The sequence below is a fragment of the Mastigoproctus giganteus genome, chromosome 12 (genome assembly GCF_048544385.1).
Source record: "Mastigoproctus giganteus isolate SK-2022 chromosome 12, ASM4854438v1, whole genome shotgun sequence".
In the NCBI taxonomy this organism is placed as follows: Eukaryota; Metazoa; Arthropoda; class Arachnida; order Uropygi; family Thelyphonidae; genus Mastigoproctus; species Mastigoproctus giganteus.
Genome location: NC_143586.1, coordinates 48,299,714 through 48,318,484, shown reverse-complemented (window position 1 = coordinate 48,318,484; position 18,771 = coordinate 48,299,714). Strand labels below are relative to the sequence as shown.

The 18,771-nt window shown below is 36.7% G+C and overlaps 2 non-coding genes across 2 annotated transcripts; both read left to right on the top strand.

Moving 5' to 3' along the window:
• Positions 1–4,572: 4,572 nt before the first annotated feature.
• Positions 4,573–4,734, top strand: LOC150077024 (U1 spliceosomal RNA). Its single transcript, XR_016547755.1, has one exon. It is a non-coding gene; the product is annotated as a U1 spliceosomal RNA (small nuclear RNA).
• Positions 4,735–18,607: 13,873 nt separating this feature from the next.
• On the top strand, positions 18,608–18,771 carry LOC150077023 (U1 spliceosomal RNA). Its single transcript, XR_016547753.1, has one exon. It is a non-coding gene; the product is annotated as a U1 spliceosomal RNA (small nuclear RNA).

Here is an 18,771-nt window from a genome sequence, read left to right as displayed (position 1 = left end):
GAATTCCGACGGTGCTGCCCTCTCACCACAAAATATCAGTACCCTCAAATTTAAAAAGTATTCATTTAAAACAAAATCGTACTATAAACCAGCGGTTCTTTGCGCCCCCACTTAAAATATTTCACGACTTCACTCCCCTTTCCATATAATTAAAGTCATCAACCAAGTAAGCGATTTTTTAAAAAACAGTGCTAGATACAAACAACATGCGCTCCCAGAGTGCGCGTGCTACATTTTTGCCACACCTCAATTATAACGATAGTGGTGTGCGAAACTTAAGGACCAGTCAGGTTTTCACCTGCAGCTTCTCATTGGAGTGGCCTGAATATGGGAAAAGCATACCAAAGGAACCTCGTGAGGTTCAGAAATGATGAAGTAAACAAAACGGTACAGAGGGACTTTATTCAAAAATGGCAACATAGCACTGGCTGCCACGATACAGATGCATCACTGCCAAAGATGGAACAAAGGGAAGAGGTGATCCTCAGTAGGCTTTATGGCCACCCCTAATGTCGATGCAGGCTTTGCACCGCCTGTTCATACTTAGAACAATGTTGTTGATAAGTTCTTGTGGTAACATCGTCCATTCCTCTGTCAGCGCCATCTTCAGCTGGTGAAGTTTTCACCAACTGAAGTTGGCACGTCCACACCCATTTTCTGGTGGGTGTAAAGTTGCCGCTAGGCGTCTCCCCAGAGCGTCCCATATGTGTTCGATGGGATTTAGATCGGCGGGAGAACGGGCAGGCCAATCCCAATCCATACGAACAATGTCCTCACTTTCTAAAAGCATATGAACAGCTGCAGTGCGAAGGGGTGGGGCGTTATCATCCATAAACACGAACTCGGGGCCAATGGCACCTCGGAACAGACGCACATGGGGAAAGATTACCTCCGTACAGTGGCGTGCACCGGTTACAGTACCGCCTTCCAGTATCTGGAGTTGTGTATGTCAATCCAAGATAACGCCTCCCGAGACGAGAACACCTCGACCGCATTATCGATCCCTTTCAGTGATGTTTGTGAGGTGATACTGTGTACCAACTTCTCGCCAGATCAGCTGACGTCCAGAATCGCTGCTGAGACTGAATCTACTCTCACCAGTAAAGAATATCTTACTCCATTGCGCTGCTGTCCGGCTTGCAAACCGGTTTTATAAAACCGGATTCGAATATTTTTTTAGATAGCCCTCGAATATAGTTTTTTGTTACGCACATTTTCTTTTGTTTGTTCGTTTGTCTGGATCGTTCAACTGCTTTATGTTTTAAACATGTTTTTTATTTTATTTTATTTTATTTTAAGGTACTAATCTCATGGGCAAGTGGCCCAAATCTAGGAGGGGTACCTTTTATCTTCCCACCTGTATCATGGCACGATGCAGGTGTACTCATTTACGACTGATTGAGTCGGAGCGATAGCGTAAAAGAAAATGCTCAACATTTCTCCGCAACATTCCGCCGCAACTCTGCCGCGACACTACTCACACTTTGACCTTCCAAATTATTCGGCCACGGGTAAAGTCATCCAGATGTTGGCTACTGGTCATTTCGTTGTCTGCAGAACTGTATGAAACCAATCGAACGTCTGTAACAATCGTACTAACCATTCGGTAATTTTCACATATACTGCCGAACTGCTGCTTTTTATCTGTTTATGTGAGCCCTCTCATCACGATTCAAATTTTTGCATGTGCACCAGTTTTCTACCGAACGGCCACAGTTATGCAAATCGCACAGGCTGTTTCTTTGACATTGTGGTTGTAACACTTTAGAAATAGTGTTGGACCTTAAGCTTTTGAGTGATTAATTGATTGATAAATTTATATATTGAGTTATAAATGTACTGTGGCGTTATTGTGGAGTTATACTTCATAACTGGGTTGTCACTATTGCAACAGGGTACCTGCCCACCCACCGATGATGAAGCCAACTAGCTTCGAGGCGGTGCTGTCTGGGTGGTGGTGCTCATCTGAGAATAAGTAACAGTAGTCTTCTCTACCAGAGAAGTGTTACTTATTCGAAGTAGTGCAATACTTAGGCAACTCGTTGTGAAGGTGTTCACAATATGAGATTTGAATAAACGATGCATTCATACTTCAAAGTATTTTATCATTTTCTGCGGGCTCCAGGGTTTTCCCTATCCGCCGCTGAAGAGTAACTGTACATTATTTACAATTTGTGGTTTTGCAAACCATCTTGATCCAACTTCACAGGAATGATTACAACCAATTGCTTGAGACCAATGTACATTGACTATACAGTATATCAGTAACACTTGGAACTCAGTTATTACAATATGTTGAAGGCACCAATTTCTACATTAACCTTCAAAACTTATACAGATAGTTAAAACCTACCAGTTCGGTTACAATGAGGTCAGATGTATATCTTACAATTTATAGAATTTAAGATTTACAATTTATGCACCATATTAGAGGCCTCAGTCCCAGAACGCTGCCCACCCAACAGTGAACCTGGAACATCGACTTATATGTACTAAACGCTAATATTGCCGTCCGGCAATAAATACAAATAAATTTCCTCATCATTAATTACGTGTTTTACAAGGGAGGCCTCCTTTCCACCTCACAAATAAACTCCCCTGTGTCAAACATCGTCTTCCCCAAAGTCACAGAGTAGTAACATATCTTACTTCTCTGTGCCAAAAGTATAATAAACAAACCAATTAAGGCCAACCACCCCATTTGGATACTACGTAATCCAAAATTAAATACCACGGTATCCAAAATTTTAATTTTGGATACCGTGGTATTTAATTTTGTGGTATTTAATAGGTTAAATACCGTGGTATTTAACCTTCACAACGAGTTGCCTAAGTATTGCACTACTTCGAATAAGTAACACTTCTCTGGTAGAGAAGACTACTGTTACTTATTCTCAGATGAGCACCACCACCCAAAATTAAAATTTTGGATACCGTGGTATTTAATGCTTTTTTTTTACGTGGATACCACGTAAAAAAAAAAAGTAGTGCACGTATTGGATACCACGATATCTATTATCATGGTTATAATGTTTTGGATATCCAAAATTAAATTAAACCCAAATTTAAAAAAATAATAATAATACTTACTAGTATTGGTATTAAAATAAAAAGGAGAGACTTCACTAGCTTGCAAATAAAAAATTATACCTTTAATTCTATAATTTCTATTGCTAGGATTAATAGAATGATGGCCAGAGAACATTCTCTATGAATATAACTATAATATATAAGAAATGTAATGTATCAACATGCCAATAACATCTAATTTTGATAAATAAATTTGGATTGGTATCCAAATTTTAATTTTGGATGCCCATTGGATTAAAACTGTTATCCAAAATTTTTTTCGAAGCCAAAAGGATTCCGCGAGCAAAAAAGTTTGGGAAACACTGATCTAGAAATTCTAGATGTTATCCATGGGTGATATGCACCGAATACTTTGCCAACGATTCTGTGGCAGGCAGAAAGAATTTCTGTACTCATTTGATATGATTCGGTACAAAAATTACAAAACAATAAAAAAAAAATCACTCTTCTCTTCACATCCGCACTATAACCCATTTTAGCGAAAAGTCAGCACCGGGAAATTGCACATGTGACACATCTTAGCCAATGTTAGATAATAAACATACATGTCATGCTGATAAATTACTCTAGCCGGGATGGGATAACGGTGCCTGTTCTCAAATGAACAACTTGCCTTCGCAATGAGTTGCACTCATGTTGCACTACTGCTTTCAAATTATTATTATTATTAGTCATATGGTGCAAGGAAGTCAGAGGCTTATGCTTCACCAGCCACAAAAAAATTCCCTAGTTACCCTGAGAGAGAGAGAGAGAGGAATCACCAAGAAAGAGAAGAATGATGATATCCAGCTCAGTATAGGGGCTCACATCTGGTGAGTACAGGCTTGGCACACCCAGTATCCTGGGTGTGCCAAGCCTGTATTCACCAGATGTGAGCCACTATGGTAATTCATTGCAATAAAGAGAATCTGCCATTTATTTAAAATACAAATGCTAAATGGCATATTAATGTTTTAACGATATAATGGCACCTAAAAAAGGTGGCATTTACATTTTCAAACAAATGTGTTTGAAAGTAGTACAGTACCAATGCAAGTCATAAAGGCAAATGTATAATCATAACGGCAAATACAAGGGACTGAGAGAGAATGCATAAATAAATAAATAAGGGAATATGGGATCATCCCTTAACGTATAATTTCAATAAGGCGAATTGCTTCCACAATGTGAAACTAATGCATTCGTAGCAAACACAGTTCGCTCACAGCTAAGCAAGCAATTTATGTTCTAACCGCACTTTAGTAGATCACTTCAGTTCAATGCCATCGAGAAGAACTAACAATGTGTCTCATATACTTCCATGTTTATCTACAAACTCAATATTTTGTTTAATAATATGGATGTAAATATATAAAACATTACTAAATAATTAAATATTTCAATAAACTTTGAATAACAGAAACAAAAATATATATATTAACAATACACCATTTGATCGGTTGCATAACGTTCATAGCGCACTCACTAGTCTGTAACGAAAGTATACTTACCTGGCGCTGGGGAGGCCTTGATCAGCAAGGAGGCTCCCCCAGGGAGAGGCTTTCCCATAGCACACCGGGTTAGATGACCCCTGCCACTTTCCCAAACTGGGATAGATGGAGCGTGGAATTTTTGGTAGCTGGGACTGCGTTCGCGCTGTCCCTTATTTATATTTAAAACAAAAAATAGTCCAGAAAAATAAGCTGTAGGTATAGATTTTTAACTAAAAAAAAAGGGGGGGGGGGACAGTATCAATAATTTTAATATACTTTAAAGAATTAAATGATGCGTCGTTTGAAATAAGTTTTGAAAAAAGTCGACTACTGATTTCAATTAATTAAACTTAGTATGTAACTTTGCACCGGGAAAATCACATACTGTTTATTAAACCTCTGCCAGCTAAGATGCAATATTTATGCTTTTTTTTTTTTTTTTTTTAATAATAATCAAGAATGTACAGGAGTTCTCGCTATCCGAGGGTAATTGGTTCCAAAAAATTCCACTTAAAACGGGGACCAATTTTCGTAATGTTTATTATTTAAATAAAGCTAAATGCAACAAGGCATAATATTTTAAGAGTTTAAGCTTCTATATCTATATAATATCGTGTAGATACACCATAGACAACTATGGTGTTGTGCTCATCCTTAAAACGAGTTTCCCATGTATTGCACTACCTTCAATAAGTAACGCTTTACAAATAAAGAAGACTATTGTGCTAGTTGGCTTTTCATCGGTGGGTGAGCAGGTATCGCAAGGGAAGCGATTCTTTTTCGAGGTAGTGCAATACATGGGCAACTCGTGAAGGATGAGTAGATATGGTGTATCTACACCACACCGATATTGTATAGTAATGTTTATTATGTACTTGTACGTAGTAAAAAATGGATGAAGGAACTGAAAATTGAGAAAACTATTTTATTAGACATTTTTTATTATAATATGTTACACAAAGTAAGGGTTAATAAAAGTTTATTGAAGTTACACTATTTTTCAGTTCTACAAATGAAGAATGATTCCAGAGTTGTTCGTGTTTTTTTTTTTTTTTTTTTGTCCTATTTTTTCAGATAAAATTGTGTCGTAGCATTTAATTATGTCTTTTAACTTAGCGCTTAACATTTGTTGCATCGTGCAACAAATCTTCTTCGAACGAAGAAGATTTTTTTTGAGAACGATCTTCTTCATGAACGATCATGAAGAAGATCGTTCTCAAAAAAAAATATTCAAGTGCTTGGTCAATTTTCTCAAGGCAAAAAGCTTTAATTTTCAAATCCTCGTGACTGCGGGGACTCGGATCCAGGGACCCCCTGTACATCGCAATTCAGACGACGAAACGGAAGTATAGGGAACGGCATCTTGCTTTGGCAGGGTAGCTTTACCTGTGCTGCATACGTAATTCACAGAGGGAAGGACCAATGTTTAAATTATAAAGACAGAGAATTCTCTATATTTTTACGTATTCTATAGCATGTGTTTATAATATAAAAAGGTGGGGGGGGAACTCAATGCGAAACCAAAATTTAAAAATTTGGGTCACATTATCAAGTAAAGTGTAGATCGAGGTATACAAACCGTGGATAACGTTTTATATATATCTCAAATTGGATATAAATAACATTGGTCAATTTTAGTGCCAAATTCTTTACAGCGATCTTTTTGAGGGAACAGAAGCCACCAGTGCTCTATGCACCCCACAATTGTTTGTGTTGGTGAAACTGTTGGCCGCAGAAACAAGAAATATGTTTCTGCGGCCAACAGTATTTAAACTACCTAGTTCATGCAACCTTTGCCTTTACAACGAGTTGCCCTGATATTGTACCACTTCAAACACGTGCCAAAAAAAGGTTTCTGCTTGTAATTTAAAATTAAACTGAGATCATCTTTTAAGTAAATAATATATTAATTTCTTACCGATACTATTTATTTGAAAATAGTACAATATCAGTGCAACACGTTGGGAAGAAACAATTTGTTCTTTGTAAACGGCAATGCCGTTTTTTCAACGAAGCAGTTTAAATCTTAGTAATCACAAAAACACATGAAATCACAAAAATAGTTTTTTCGTCTGGCTATTATTTTATGGAATAAAAGAATGGATGGGTGGTGGGATAAAAGGTATTACTAATAGATATTTCAGATGCAGAAACACCTCGTCCACACTATGTTTCAATGTAATTTATTTGGGCTGATATATCAGGGCAATGGAATGTGTAGGCGTGACCAGAGTGGTGGATTAGGGCTTACCAGTACCCGCATTTCTTTCTTATTTTATTTGTATAAAATAAAATAATTTTCATTATTAGTTATTATTTTTTATTTTATAAATTTTTTATATGTTAAAGTTGATCGTTGCTTTTTAAACTTCATATCTGCCTGTGAAAACACAGGTACACACAAATATACAGACACAGACTGGGGACGGGGTCATGCACTTTGCACCGGGCTTCCCTGGGACCGTTTACTTTTTATAGCAACGTACTGGCTACTCATTCGTTACTTCAGGACTACAAATTCTAATTAAATTATTACTACAGTCTGTATTTATTTTTCAGTGTTTACCCGTAAATTTGCATGTTGTGACGACTAAAATCCTCTGAATAACTCAAGGTGAAAATATCCTCCATCTGAGATGGCTAACCATAACCTCAATTGAAGAGGACTAGAAATTCCTCACGTCTTTCACGGGCATGGACCCATGACTCATGAGAGTCAGTAACACAAATGCAATGTTTCAAGTTCAATTTTTATGGTTAACATTGTTTAATTGTTTAAATAATCTTAACTCGAATTTTGTACAAATTTATCAACAAGGTTATTTTCTGTTCCTTGTAAGCAAATTATATGGAGTTTGGTTTTGTGCAACCAGTAGAACATAACACTCCATAGTTAATAGAATAGTGTTTACTTTAAAGCTGATAGCAAAGAGTTGCCCTGATATTGCACTACTTTCCAACACTTTTGGAAAGTACACTCCATCCTCCATATTCGGGAGGGATACGTTCCTGGAATGGTAGCAAAAATAAAATCCATGGATAAGGTCATGGACTCGAACATATTTTTTTAATCAATTGAAGAAATGAACAAATTCTATTAAAGATGAACTTTTAATAAATTTTATTCCAAAATAAAATGCAACTTTAAAAGCAATCTTCGCTTGCATTTACAAAAATATAATTAAAACCACTACCGATATTCTGGTTCCCTGACGATCCACCATTAATAACAGGTTGTCAATCAGCAATAGAGAACTTGAATATTAATTTTAACTATTTCTCCTTTGGGAGGATACATTTGTTCTCCATATGCATAATCGTTCGGCTTTTACCTAAAAAAATTATTCCTGCTTTCCAGTTTAAATATATATAGTAAATTATGTGAATCTTGCACCTCACAATCCGGCTCATTTTACAAAAAAAAAAAAAACAATAAATAAATAAATAAATAATAATAAATAAATAAACATTTTACAATCCGGAATTATTGAGAAAGCAATATGGCACTTGTATCAAGAAATGCAATTGTCTTAGAGGTCAAGAATTGCAAAATACATGCAGAAAAGAGTGACAGTTCTTTCTTTATAAGAAATCTGCGTTTGCAGCCAGTAGGCCCTGCCTGGCAACCCAAAGGTCGCTGGTTCGATTCCCGCCTCGGGCTTGGATCAAAGTACTGCAAAAACCTTGGGAGGTGAATTATGGCCACAGAAGCCTATGCGCCAACAACTACCAAAAAAAAAAAAAAAAAAAGCAGCCAGCAGGATTTAAATTGGACAAGGCTTAATTCTTACCTTTGCAACGAGTTGTCCTAGTATTGCACTACTTTGAAACAGATGGGCTTTCGCTTTCCAAAGGATAATTGGCCATTTGTTTAAAAGACACTGTGACAGCATGTTTCAGGACTAACTGGTCTGTCATTAGATAGTATGTTGTCTCCAGCAAGCCCGACAAAGAGGTGACAAAGGGGACTACAGTACCCAGGTCTTTAAGGGGATTCTTCTTTAAGCCGACGATTGTTTAAGGGGTCCTGGCTCTTATACAAGACTTTAATAATACAATTAGGCAATTAATGTCAGAATTGACATATTGCTTTTTTTGATCCTCACTTCTGCACATGGACACACACGCACAAACATATGAGGCGCATCATGCACTTTGGCGCCTCCGTAGCCAGGTGGGCAGGAGCAGCAATGAGTAGCACATGCTTCTTGATTAGACCGGGGTTCGAGCCCGTGACCACCAAATACGGAGGATGCGGAAAGGTCAGGGAATGACCACCGCATATCCCCGGAGCAATATGGCCTTAGTTCCTAATGCTCCTAAAAAAAAAAATCATGCACTTTGCACCCGGGCTCGCGTTTACACATACAAATACAAATGCATACAAATTGTAAAAAAAAATAATATACAATTAACGAAAGGGGAACTGTTTCAAACACTGGTTATTATGATATTTGAAATATGCCGGTCACGGATGTGCCTCAAGATTTTAACAGATAATGGATTCGCTTAATGGGTAATGGTATTCGATTAAAAAAGATACTGCAGTAGTTATTTTAGGTTGACTAAGTGGACAGTTGTAGTTTCTAAAAGGCACATGGCCGAGCGCTGTCACCATCACTTTAGAGACCACACCGTTCCCCGATGGATTAATTGCAAACATTATTTTATAAGCTGTTTGAAGTTGTAAAAAATTTGTTTGATATGAGCTGCCGGGTGCTATACAAAAGCAGTTTTCTAAGTTGTAATATAGTTAAAGCTATCTGTTGAAAGTTGTGCAATATTAAGGCAACTCGTTACTGAGGATCGTTTGTTCTGCTCTGAGAATTAATGAAATGTGCTCCTGTAAAACTATTCAACTAGGTATATCTTTCTAAAACCCGGAAAAATTTTAACTCCAGCACCTCTTAAATTATATGCAATTTATGTTCTTTTAAAATAATATCTTAATTAATGCTTGTAGCTAAGAGCAAAACAAACCACCACAAACTAGTTGCCCTGCTATTGCACTGCTTTGAAACATGTGGCAAAAAAGTTTCTGGACTGATAACAATTAATTATACTCCATCTTAGTTTTTTTTTTTTTTTTTTTGGTAGTTGTTGGCGCATCGGCTTCTGTGGCCATAATGCACCTCCCAAGGTTTTTGCAGTACTTTGATCCAAGCCCGAGGCGGAATTCTAACCCGCGACCTTTGGGTTGCCAGGCAGGCACTTTACCAACCTGGCTAGCCCGGTCGGCCCATCTTAGTTAACTTTTGGCTCTCCTACAAAAAGTAGCTCTACATTACAATGGGAATTATGGGCAACTGATACGAAAAGGTCATTACTAAAGTCTGAATTTCGTATATATGGAATACACGAAGTTGTTTCGAAAAAAGAATTGGTCGATTCAATTGTCTATGCTTTATTTTAAAGTGAAATTGTTACAAGAAAAGCCCCTGATTAGACAAATCAGATAAGCCCCGCCCTTCTTCAACAAGTTAAGATCTGGACACGTTACACCGGATGCTAGACGATTTTAAGTACATGTATATTAAAGTATGTAATTTTTAATTACACTACTGTATTTATATTAAGGGGCGGCTCGTCGGTAGGCACTGCGGAACTGCAGCACCCCCATACATCAGATTCACGAGCCGCCACTGTTTATATTTTAAATACAGAGAACGATATCACAAAAAGTTTAATTTACCTATTTTCCCTCAATACAAGATACAGTCTATACAACTTCTATTATATATGACTTGAACGATTGGTGTCAGGTCCTTAGGGTTGATTATCCTTCCCCCCGGAAATTATTTGATCCCGGAATCAAACAAGAACTGCAAACCATCACCTACTTGAGACTGGTCTTTCCAGGTCAGTATTATCCAAAGTACGTAGCAGTTCTCTCGAAGCGTTCAACGATGACATATGTCCTTACCACAGTTATGGCTGCATTAGTGCAAAAGTGAGTGGTGTATGGAATAACAAAGGTCACATCAAACAGCAAATTTTCTTTTAAATATCAAATGTTTTTTTTAATGATATTAAATCTTAGGTGGAGAAGAATATCCACGTACACTATTATGTACATGTTGATGAATTACTGGATAAACCGTGACATATCATACCTGCACATCGGGATCAATACAAAGAGAGTTAAAAAAGTGTTCTTAGTAGAGAAGTTCAGTTAAAATAGCTGATCTCAAAATGGTCTTCATGGTTCCAGCTAACTGGTGCTTTTCAATATATATTTAATTTTGTGATGAAAGTTTTTTTTGCCTATTCTGGCATAGTATTTCTCCCAATAATTGTAATAAGATCTGACACTTTGTCATTCTCAAAATATTTTTCCTATTGTTGAAGGATCCTGAGTTTCCTGTACAAATTACTCTAACACGTCACAATGCTAAGTTGGGGTTTAAATATAACATCCAAAACCTAGACTGGTCAGAAGTTCAGTGCACTGATTAGCTACTGGATGGGTGCTATCTTGAGGTTTGCCATTGGCTTATGGCTTTCCACTGAACTTTTGTTGTTGTTATTTGGTTCTTAGGAGCATTAGCAACTAAGGCCATATTGCTCCGGGGATATGCGGTTGTCATTCCCTGATCTTCTTCATCCTCCGTATTTGGTGGTCACGGGTGCGAACCCCGGTCTAATCAAGAAGCGTGTGCTACGCACTGCTGCTCCTGCCCACCTGGCTACGTAGGCGCCTACTGAACTTTTGCTGGATTTTCTCAACGGGTGAAAAAAATATATTGCCTTCCCTGACAGTGTGGTGGTTTTGCCACTTGTCACTCGTTTGGAGAGGTCTGGGTTCGGATCTAGTCATAGGCTGGAGGAATTTCTAAAGGCTTCTTCAATCGGGGCTGTAGTTAGCCGATCTCAGACGGGGGCAGCGCGATTTTTCCCGGTAATTATAATTATTCCGGGTTTTTCATCCCGCATACATGCAAATCGGCCCGTGAACACACGCTTATACATTTATAATACACAATGGCGCAATGTAGTCTAAGTCGCTGACGCGCCTAAAACTCAACAAAATAAATGATGTTCATGGATACTGTTAATTATGTGACGAGTATTTTTTTTTTTTCTTTTTCTTTTTTTTTGTTTAGTAGCCGGACTGAGAGTCTAATCTAGTTCTGGAACCAGGTGATAGTGGGGCATTAGTGTGGCAGATATCTGACCGTGAGGTTGGGGGAGGGAACGGTAAACTGTCTGTTATTTCTGATGTCTTTCCTTATGGGTAATCTCTCCGAAGGTTCCAGTTTGCTAGACCAAGTAGGATTTTATCATTACCCAGTCAATACACAAGAAAAACTAGCTTTAATTTATCCAAATGTGATTTATTTTAATATTTTCAGTAAGAATTATTAACTGTAAATTAAACACTGATAAACGAATTCATCAGCTATAATTTTCTAGCTGTGAATTGTTCCAGTGTTAGAATTAATTGGTGACATCACACATTTCGCTGCCCCCAATAGATTTAAGATTCTTTAGGGATGAGCGATGGGTATGTCGAGTACCCAATTGTAGCAGCACACTGTTGTAGCGAATATGACCGTTAGGCGGATTGGAGGACACGAGATTATTTTCTACACAATGTCATGCGTAGTTGGGATTTGGCGTATCCATCCGTGAAGAGGAAGCTCATAGGGTGGGTGGTGGGTTGAGCTGGAAATCTGTCAGTAGATTTCCATTTCGTTAATTTCCTCTTCGTGAAACTCTGGTTCAATTGTTTTTTGGGTTGTGTTTGAACTCGTGCTTTTCAACAAAACCAGTGTGGGAGGAATTGAAAAGACGTGTAGATGACTTCGCTTGCCCAAAGACGAAATCTGTTGGAGGGATGGAGAATGACTGGGTTCAACCAGTGACTGCTAAATACGGTGCTGTTTCTTGTATTATATCTCTCGTGAAAATCTGATGCAGTAGTTTTTTTTGGGGGATGAAAAACCAGAAGAAACAGAAAATTAATTAAATTGGAAGGTGTTCCACGGAAAATGTATGCTTTCAGTTCTTGGCAGTGGAGGTTCTACACCATAATAAAGCTGATTTGGTCTCTCGATGTCTCAACACTTTCCTGATTACGTAATACATAGGTTTCAGGATTACTTAATAAGTACAATTTCTGTGATGTTTGAAACTCCCGAGAAATTGTGTATTTATTTATTGTGCCACTTGTTTTAAAAAAGCTAATATAATAAAATGCAAATTCAAACAACACCTCATGCATATAGTATAGAGGGTAGTGGCCATGACATTTTTTTAATAATTTGAGTGCTGTTCCTTGTATTTCTGTCTGGTTGGCATATTTTTTATAATTTGAGTGCTGTTCCTTGTATTTCTGTCTGGTTGGAATCGTATAAGGATATCCATTAACATGTTGTTGTGATAGCGTCCAGTGACTGAAATATGTTCTGCGTTTGAGTTCTTTAAAAAGATAATTTTTGTGAATTCCTGGTTCCTATTTCTAATACTGTATATTAAAGTATTAAAGGAGGTGGCAAAGGAAGTGAGCAAACCCTTAGCCATAATTATGAGAGCATCCTTGGACTCAGGGGAAGTCCCCACAGACTGGAGATGTGCAAATTTATCTCCAATTCACAAAGGGTGACAAGTAATTACAGATCTGTTTAACTTCTACTCCATTATTTTTCCCGGAACAGAAGTTAAATCTGTAATTAGTTGTATCACCCTTTGTGAATTGGGGATACATTTGCACATCCCCAGTTTGGTTTGGTTTGGTTTTGGTTTTATTGGCGCATTAGCTAACTAAGGCTATAATGCGCCAAGACCACATCCCCAGTCTGTGGGGACCTCCCCGTAGACAAGACTGCAATAATAATTCAGACACAGCATGGGTTAAGGGGCTGTCTTGTTTGACCAATTTGATTGGATACTACGATGTGGTTACAAAGGAACTGGATGCAAAAAATAATTTTGATATCATATACAATACTTCGATTTCAGAAAAGCTTTTGATACTGTTGCACATGGAAGACTACTGTACAAATTAAAGCGGTATGGCATTAAGGGTAAGTTGCTGCTATGGATAAAAGGATGGTCGAGTGGGAGAAGGCAGAGAGTGGTAATCAATAAACACTGCTCTTCTTGGACTTATATTAGTGTAGTCCCCCAGCCTGATACCAATGATATTAATGAAGGTATATCAAGCTTAATGTCGAAGTTTGCAGATGATAGAAAGGTTGGCAGGGTTAATGATGGTAAAGACAATATGCCGCTGAACACGATCTAGAAAGGTTGAGCAGATGGGCTGAGAAAGCAACTGAAGTTTAACATTGACAAATGCAGAGTACTGCATATAGATAGCAGTAACCTCAGAGAAATGTACCAACTGGTCCGCCGTAGCCTAGTGGTCAGGCGCGCGGGTGCATAAGTACATGTGCCTTGAGTGACCGGGGTTCAAGCCCGTGACTGCTGAATATGGTGCTGTTTCTTGTATTCTATCTATCTTGTGAGCTGCTCTGACCGTTTGGTCGTCCCGGAGTATAAACAGAAAATTTATTTATTTATTTAACTGTGTGGTACTACACCCAGGGTGGTAGAAAATGAAAAGACCTGAGGGTAATTGTGCAGTCAGATACGAAGTTCTCTGAGCAGTGCAAATGGGCTGCCAGAGCAGGTCATGGGGTTTTGTCAATGATAACAAAACCCCATTTTGGGGTTTTGTTATCCTTGGGAATACCTAACTACTAGCAAAATTCCTGGATAAACAGGAATTTTGCTAGTAGGAAAAAGGAGGTGATTACCCTTTGTATAAGGCAGTGGTCACCGACCACTGCCTTATACAAAGGGATACAAAATCTTATACAAAAGAATTCTTATTTTAGAAAGGATGTACAGTTGCTAGAACGAGTACAGAGAAGGCCAACAAGATTGGTGAGGGGAACAAAGGGATCCTCTTACCAAGAAAGGCTTAAGTTCTACAAATTGCAACGTCTGGAGCCTCGACACATGTGAGCTGATCTGATTGAGATGTAGGCCGTGAATGGGTTCAGTAGGCTGAATGCTGATGGGATTCTTCTTGCTCGGATTACGAACCTGAGGAGGCACAAATTAAATTTTTTTTTTTTTTTTTTTGCTGATGCTGTATAAGCTTACTTTCTTGCATCATATACTTTTGCTAACACTAATGCTAATTCATTATAAATGTTGAGGTGTGGGCATGCGTCTCCTTGGGGTGCTGATCGTGTATTTGTGCTGTTGAGGGTGAGTAATACTTTTTATACTTTATTTTAATTTTTATTTTATTTTGAATATTAGTTTACTTAATACATAGTAGCAGAATCACGCTTTTTTGCCCAATTACGATTCTTGTTGCCTTAAAGTCAGCAGAAACTCGTTGCATTGTGAAAGATGCGACAAAAGAATTCATTATCACATTTCCTTTATTCTGTTCTTCCCAGTACCCACATATGATTGTATTAAAGGTCAAATTTCGTGTTTCAAAATGGGGGAAAAAGTAAAACATTAAACATAAGATTGGCGTGTTAATATGTGAAAAGTATCAAATAATACTGTACTGTATTTCAAATGGCTTGTTCCTACCAGGAACTAAATGCTGCTGATTAAATACTCACAGCAGAACAAACGTTGCCTTCACAACGAGTTGTCCAGATATTGCAGTATCAAGCAAATACCATCGACAAATGTTTTTTTTTTTTTTTTCCCCTTTTATTTAAAGAAATTAGCTGTCATGTGAGAGGAACCAGTAAGTCCTGAAACTGCAAGTCATACTTTTAGAGTAAATGATAGATTCACCTCTTGCTAATGCCACTTATTTGCAAGTAATATAACACCAGTTCAAGATGTTCGGAAGCCAAAATTTGTTCGTTATGACTGGTAACATCGCTTCTTTGACTAGACTTCAAATTTTTATAGCCACAAAAACGGATGAAATCACAAAAATAGTAATTTCTTCTATTATTTTATTAATAAAAAATAGCTAGATGAAAGTATTCTAAGTCTCGTGTAGCTATTGTGGATATATTCGTATTTTGTCTTATTATTGTCACTAAAGGCCATCTAAAGGACCAGCAAGTCCTGAAACAGGCTGTGGTAGTGTCATTTTCAAATATTTTTTCAGATTAATTAATGTAGGATTGTAGGGGATACCTAACACAGTACTGCGCTTTAAAATCTGTCAGATTAATCTTTTGGCAATCCAATTTGAAAGTAGTGAAACATCAGGGCAACTCGTTGTGAACGCAGAGATTATTAATCGTGATCATTATTGAAGCAGTTTAATAATTTAAAACCAAATGGCATCATTTAATTTTGAACCTTTTAGATTTCTTTTTGACTTCTGTATAACTTCAATGAACATGTACATAAAAATAGATCGCTTTTAGAGTATTCAGCATTTACTGTTTCTCTTGTTTGGCCATGTAAAATTCTGTTTTTCTTTTTTTAATGAAAACAATATTCAGAAAAAAAAAAAAAAACCTGGAGTTCATTCAGTGTTCACCTGTTGAAAAATTAGAACAGAAGGAACAAACCTTCATCGCTTCTATCTTGTTTTGAACTAATCCTACTGTACAACTGAATTAGTTGTACAGTAGGATTAGTTGTGGAAAAGCTTGTGTTATTCTATCCTGAATTATGGTCATGGTGGGGAGGGGAGTTATGACATACCCTGCGGTTTATCTACTTTGACGTCTACGTACTGTTATCAATTTTAGAATATCCCTGTTTTGAATCTTTGTAAGCAGCATAGCCCCCTTTGGGTCTTAATGATCAAGCAAAGAGCCCCCAAAAATATCCATGAATTAAAATTCTTATCGATCGCCCTACATTTTTCTGAGGGCGGATAAATCAAAGTTGGCAAAGTAACATTTTGCCAAGTTCTAATTAACCGACAATTGAAATAGTGAAATGCAATTAAAAGCTAAAAAATATTTTTTAGTAATGTACAAACAAATCAGGTTTGCTATTTACTGCATTGTTCTCAATAGGGACATCCACAAAAGATTGGTTCATTAATTAGCTAATTTAGTTCGACCGCTGCTACGTACAGAACGAGACAGTGCTTCCTTGTACAATAGTTTTTCGGCAAAATTAAAATAATTAATTTGTTAATTAAATTGATAATCTTATTTATTTAATTATTATTATTATGGAATTCTGACTCCGGAAATTCCGGAATTGGTATGTTTATATACGTATTCGTAATGTTGAAGCCATTTGGTGTCCTGATTTAAAGGGGGAATAATTTTATTTTAAACAGAATTTTAAAATATATATATGTTGGCTCAAATAATATATATATATTATTTGGGCCACCGGTTAATCGGGGAAGCCATGAATCTCCATTTCAAATTCGCTGAAAAGTCGAAAATTTGGTGAACAAAAAATTTATTTCCACACACACTACCTTGAAAAATATCATGCCGCCACCCATGTACATAGCTATCGAGTTTCAAAGTTGCCTGTACTCCCCTCTTCCACCCCAGAAACTCAAACACCCCAAGTACTTTAATAAGTGCAAAAGAAACCATTTGTTTCCAGTTTGGTTTCATTTTTGATTTTATATATTTTTAGATTTTATAATTTAGTTTTAGGAATTGTATTCTGTTTCTAACAATAAATAAATAAATAACCACACCCTTGAAGATGTCATTTGGAAATGAAGTTAAAGAAATGATCTTGAGTAATTGAATTCGTGATTTATTTTAAAAACAGGACTGATTTATATTATCTAAATCAATTATTATAAAAGTTGGTGTTTTTTATATATGAAGCTTTATAGTTTTATAAAAAATATTACAGAAAAGACTGAAATGAAGCTTTTATATGTACATACTTTTGGATAATCATAAGTGATAATTTAATAATAAAACAGCTAATGCAATATTGAAACATGTGTATGTGGCGTAACGTCACGCCATAGCCTACTATAGGCCATGTCTTTGCTGAAAAGGAAACAACAAGAAGATAAGAATTTTTTCCTGTTACCAAGCAGATTATACAGTGTGTCTCAAAAGTCTGGAATTGTAGGATAGGGCACAGATAAGTAAGATATGTTGCTACTCTGTGGGATAGAGGGAAATAAAAAAATGGATGCAGTGAACGTTACTTTTCGACATTCTTGTCTTAAAGGACAATCTTCGAATAGACATTTTTGGAACTTTTGAATAAATTTGCGATGACAGAGGCTGTGTCATCGTTGGTGGTCCTTTTCGAAAGTCTATTGCGCAGTTTATCCTCTATACGCCATTTGTATCGATAACAGGCACACTATGAAATGTTTATTGATTTTTATTGATTTCTATTGATAACCGGCGCACTATGAAACGTATACAGCTAAAAATGGTGTTTTTATAAAATATTTATTTTTTCTTTAAATAATAGTTATTTTATAATGTTTTGAGTGTTTCTAAAATTTTAAATATATTTACACTAAGATTCTTAAAACTAATATTTTATTACTCATATATTACATGCAAAAATACATAAAAAGTAAGAAACGTTGTATCAAATGGCTATTTGTCAGTTAAACTAGCTTATTTTTAAAACTTATTAGCTGAAGAAAACCTATAAATACAATATAATGTCCCTTTAATTTTCCGATAATAATCAAATAATAATAGCGTATGAGGCGCCAATTCAAAAGTGTGTATGAAAATGTAAAATCAATCGCACCTCCATTTCGTAAACCGTTTATACATTTGGCATGTTATGTTTGTGTAATAAACAAGTATATCTCTGGAGGATTTGGTTCATGATTTTCATCTTACCTTCATAATTACCATCATGAAGTAAAACAGCATTATACGAAGACATCTATTTCTTACACGAAATGACAAATAGCCATTTGATGCAACGTTTCTCACTTTTTATATATTTTTACATGTAATATATGAGTATTGAAAAATTGCTGTTAAGAATCTTAGTGTAAATATATTTAAAATTTCAATAGAGCTAAAATATTTTAAAATAACTATTATTGAAAGAACAAAATGAATATTTTATAAAAACACCATTTTCTTGCTAGTATACGTTTTATAGTGAGCCGGTTAGGGAAAGATGCGAGCATACTTACCTGGCGCTGGGGAGTCCTTGATCAGCAAGGAGGATCCCCCAGGGAGAGGCTTTCCCATAGCACACCGGGTTGGCTGACCCCTGCCACTTTCCCAAACTGGGATAGATGGAGCGTGGAATTTTTGGTATTTGGGGACTGCGTTCGCGCAACCCCTTA